Here is a 5613-nt window from a genome sequence, read left to right as displayed (position 1 = left end):
TAGCCTTTATCCTAATGTACGACTACAGCTGGAGCTTCTGTGCGCACTCCCAAAGTGTGCCACATTGACAACAATCAGACAAACCACTACAGTGTGCCTGAACCTAAATGGATAGAATTAATCAGATAATGAAACCGGAGTGGTAGTCGTCGAGATGGGTGTAGACTCTAGGAAAACATAAGAAAGGGGTGGTCCTTGACCATTGGCCCATGCTTGACACATTTCAGACATTTGTTGTTTTGGCCTTTGGACCTCCTCGTTCAATTCAGATTCCGACTCCACAATCTCCCTCGAGGGGTCGACAACTCCTGTATCCAAGTCTTTGCTAGCCATGGCTTCCTTGCTTTTTGACCTTGTGTTGTATGGACAAATCACCAAAGTGCCACAAACTAACCACCCTCTGTTATAATGAAAGTAAAAAAGAGGAGCAAAACAAAGCCAACATGTTAGCGTTAGGACATTTATCAGATAGAAATATCACATTGCGTGCAATGCCCCCTAGCAACAGTTAACGGTTCTAGAATGGCTTCGAGGGTCAAAATGTCATTTGGCATCATCCCAATTTCACTCTTCTTGCCCCATTTCCTTCTTCATTTTCCTTCCTAACACCGCTTGGCTTTTCATTTCTTTCCCCCTCTTTTCTTTCTTATTATCGCTCTTTTCTTTCCTCTCATTTCTCACGTCCCACAACTTCATTCTTTTTTTGCTTTTTCTTTTGTTTGTTTTTTAATGATGATTCGATCGAACCCTATGTAGGTATCCTACGTATCATGTCCCTCATGAATCAGATCAAGCGTAGTTCTTGAAAAGTGATGGATAAAATAAACTTGGATTTTTTCATTTATAATTATTTTGGTTTTTCAAATACATTGCAGGAAGTACGATAACAAAAGACTAGACAAACTCTTACACCACCTAGAAGACTCAAAACTACTAGACAAGACAAGAAAGTAAAAGAAAACATGAAAACAGACTCAAAATATAAAAAGCCTCTTCAAACAACCTCCCAAATGTGATGGTCCTGGGATATCAATCATGCTCGAGCTGTGGTAAATGAATCCATACCTGAATGAGAAAAATAAGACCAAACAGATCAGTGACTCAAGACACTATGCGACACCACAACACCTCATATTGGACACATGCATGACAAGATTGGGCTATTTTTTGAAAATTAACCTACGTGGACTAAAGTGGCTAGAAGTGCAAACTCAACAAAGGTGACCTCAAAGATATGAAAATACCTCACTAAGGCTTATATGGATTCAAATGCACAGTAATCATGGCCCAAAACTAATTTGCAGAAATGACCCATTTTGCAGAAACGACCGATATGGCTAGAAGTGGCTAAAGATGCAAACTCAATAAGGACGGACCTTAAAGTAATATGACACCTAGTTGTGAACTTAAGATCCTAAGACATGGGTAATTGAACCACTTTTGCGAAAATAACCCCATTTTGCAAGAATGGCCGATGTGGCCAAAAGTGGCTAGGCATGCAAGATTTGGCTAAGACCCCGCGAAGCCAAGAACCTAAGACTTACTAGGAAGACCGCACCCTATGTGGGCTGCCTACGTATCCCGCCCTGAAAGACGAGAATCAGGTGTGCGTAGTTCGGGAAGATTGGATATGGGAGAAAGCTTAAAAAATGACACTAATTTGGAAAAAAATATATTTTTTTTGTCTTTTTGAAAAATGATGGAAAACGTAAAATCTTTTTGGATTTTCTTTTTCTCTTTTTTATTTTTTTATTTTTTGGAAAATGATGGGAAAGTGCAAAATCTTTTGAATTTTTTCATTTTCATTTTTTTTTGGATTTTTCGGGAAACTATGAAAGAAAAATGTGAGTGGGTCCTACTTGCTTCATTTTATATTTCACCCTCAAATATCCTTGGTCCGTCAAATGACCCTTTTACCCCTAAAGAAATGCAACATGTAGCACATATGGATGATTAAATATCTTTTTGAGCCATAAGCCTATTTTGACATAATTTGGATAGGCCTCCTACAACGAGACACGGTGCCTGGGACTGAAACCTGCTAGGTTTAAATGATATGATGCAAATAAGCATTACCTAAAGGCTGACCTAAGGTTGAGGTTCACTAGACAAGGCAATTCGGGGCGGCACGTGGTCGATGGCGGCTGCTCTAGCTGTCCGCCCACTCCATGCTCCCACGCCACCCCCCTAAAGACACGGGTGACTCACGAAAAGGCCGTGTACGCTCAAATGTACTCCGGTAGACTTGTTGCAAAAAGAAGGCCCGAGATTATACAAATGATGACAATTTATAAAGCAGTAACACATAAAAGAAAAACTGTAAACAAATAAGCCACTAGCAAATAATAAAACGACATAAACAAAATAAAAATCAAATAAAGCAAACAAAACACATAAAATCCTCAACCGAACATCCTAAAAGCCAACAAGATCAAGTACTAGCTCGAACCTACAAGTCCACAGAAGAGTCGCCAGAGATGTCACACCCCTTTTTTTTACAACCTCATTAACCCCTCTTAAATAATAAAAGGATTTTGTGAAGCTCAAAAGGGTTTTCAAATTTGAAAAATGACAAAAAATTGTGTTCAAAAGGAAATAACTCAGAGTCGCCACCTGACATTGGTTTCAATGTGTCAGGTCACCGTTTTGTAAAAATGATTTTTCCTTTTTATACACACTGGACTCCAAAACTATGTCTGCACCAGTGATTCGGGTAAGGGGGTTCATTTGACTTGGGGAGAAGGTGTTAGGCACTCCCCAAGTCCCCAACTAGTACGGTTGCGTACTTGATCTAGTCGGCTTTCAAAATAATTCGAATTAAGGTAATAAACACAAAAATGGGAAAATTAACACATAAGAGGCTCGAGGTCGTCCCCACCTAATAAAAGAAAAATAGAAAAAAGAAATAGAGTAAAATACTAAATACTAATATGGACTATATTGTTCCACAGCTTCGTCATGGCCTCCAAATACATATACTACAGGGCATTCCCCGGGTTAAAATATTTACAAAGTCCGCGGGGCATTCCCCGGATGAATTTATCTAAGGGACAACCTCTCACCTTACGTTCAATCATTATAAATTAAATGAAATATCCTAAGGCTTGCCTACCCAAATGATGATGGCCTAAACATGCTACCAGCGATAGATAAGTGATGAAAGCAATAAATATTACAATTCCAATTATCATTAGTTTCAACCCAATATCCCAGGACCTACTTTATGCAATTTCAACAATTTACACAAAAATCCATGTTTTTAACGTATTGATCCAGGATACAGCGATACAAGCACACAAACATAAAGATTAAGCGAGAGACAACAGCATGCTTGAAATCGAACCTCATTCAAACACAAAATTTCAATAGGCACTAAAAATCAAGATTAATTAGGAATGAGATTAGGGATGGACCTTAAAGCTTTGAATCGCCAAAATTCATCAAATGAACAAGACATTGACCGGATCAGAATCCACGAGCGGAACCTCAACTGAATGTACTCGAACTCGAACCAACGAAACTCAAACAAGTTTAACAGACGGAAATTGAAATCAGAAAAGACGATTGAAACCTACTATTTTTTGTTCGATTTTCTGGTATCTTAAGAAGCAAAAAAAAAACGAATCAGTACTCAAAGAGCCCCTTTTCTTTTCTATCCAAAATCTGTCCGAATTTCATTTTCACGCTCTGTTTTTCTATTTGTCCCTAGTCCATTTGGTTTTTGCTACTGGCGGCGGTGATGGGGCTGTGAGTGACGACGACTTGGTGTTGTTGAAGGGGTAAAGTTGTCGCTGGTGGCCTATGTGTGAGATCAAGGCTGGGGGCTGGAGATTTGAGGTAAGGGTGGTCGCTGGTCCGTTTGAATCTGCTACTCAAGGTGTCGTCACTCGCCGGTGATCAATTCCGGCGAGGAAGGTGATGGGCGGCAGCTTTTTGTAGTTGGTCGTTTGTGAGGGTCGTGGTGCCGTCTGGTTTCAAGAAGATCATTTGAGAGGGGGGGTCTCGGCTGTTGGAGTTCTTTGGGTGTTTGGTTTTTGCTTAGGGATCTTTCTTGGTTGTTGTTTTGTTAAGGAGATGAGGGGTGGGGCTGGTGTACTGAAGGTTGAAGCTGGGCGTGAGGAGATGACTACTTCTTTTTTGAGAAGTTAGGGGTCAGTTCCGTTGGGGTTGCTCTAGGGTGTGTCCTTGTGGTGTTGTTTCGGCTTTGTATTTTTGTTAAGGGGATCCTTAGGGTTTGTGTTCCAAGTCTGAAGAAGAAGATGAAGACCCTAGGTTTATTAGGTTATTGGGGTTATGGGCTTTGGCTTCATATTTGGGTCTTAAAATTGGACTAAAGAAAAAATGTTCAAACCTTAGCTAAATACCTTTTAATATAAGATAAATATACTATATAATGCAAAAATTAATCTAATTAATTAAACTAAATTATATATAAAATATGAAACTATTTTGGTATTTTCAAAGATTATATTAAAATAAAAATAGGTTCAAAGTAATATATCCTTCTAAAATACCTAATACGTGAATTAAATAGAGAAATATGGAGCTATTTTTGTAATTTTCAATTTTTGTTCTTAAAATAAAGTAAAAGAGTCAAAATTAGTTAAAATAACGATACTAGACCTAAACTAAATATTTAAATGCTAAAATATGTAAAATCTTGGGGTGGGTCAAAAATTACATGTCTACAGCTGCCCCTCTTTGACTGGAAACACGAAGAGTTTTCTGACAAAGAATGACGAGACAGGTTTTTTGACCCGACCCTTATTTAGAGAGACCAAAAGCTAAAAGAAAGGAGTATGTGACCGAGCCCTGGTATGTGAGCTGCCTACATATCCTTGGCTATAAAGGAATCGGGCCACGTGTAGTTCAGAAGTAGGAATAGTGATGGAGTGTACCGAGGTGGAGAGCCGATTGAGGTGTCGTCGAGGTTCTGGTCCGCGGTCCTGTTATTACATCAAATCAAAAAAATGAAAAAGACTAACTAAGCCTATCAACTATGAGTTACAAGATTCCTATCTATAGGTCTTCTGAAGCTTGATCTTGAGTCTTGAATGGTTCTTCATGCAGACTTTAGATTTGAACCTTGACGCTTGCTAGTTGCAGGTGCTAGTTCATTCTTCTTCAGCTTTTCGGATCAACATCGGACACACCATGCTTGTGACTTTAGTCATGTCTTGAGCAATCCACCTCTTGTCTCAGCTTCTGCATTTTGGATTCACTTCCCTTTTCTTTTTCATTTTTTTTCTTTTTATTGTGGATTGAGATTACTTCTGTGTATCATCTCAGACTGTTGACTCGTATTCTTGCCGCGAGCTTCTACTACTTCTAACTTGAATTGGATTCTGTAATGACTTCCCTTGTTCTCCAGGTGGGCGCCTGATTGCTAAAACTTGAACTGTATTCCCTTGTTCTCCAGGTGGGCGCCTGATTGCTAAAACTTGAACTGTATTCCCTTGTTTTCCAGGTGGATGCCTGATTGCCAAAACTTGAACTGTATTCCCTTGTTCTCCAGGTGGGCGCCTGATTGCCAAACTTGAACTGTATTCTTGTTCTCCAGGTGGGCGCCTGATTGCCTAAACTTGGACTGTATTCCCTTGTTCTCCAGGTGGG

Source organism: Nicotiana attenuata, unplaced genomic scaffold (genome assembly GCF_001879085.1).
Source record: "Nicotiana attenuata strain UT unplaced genomic scaffold, NIATTr2, whole genome shotgun sequence".
Classification (NCBI taxonomy): Eukaryota; Viridiplantae; Streptophyta; class Magnoliopsida; order Solanales; family Solanaceae; genus Nicotiana; species Nicotiana attenuata.
This window is presented reverse-complemented; position numbering follows the sequence as displayed.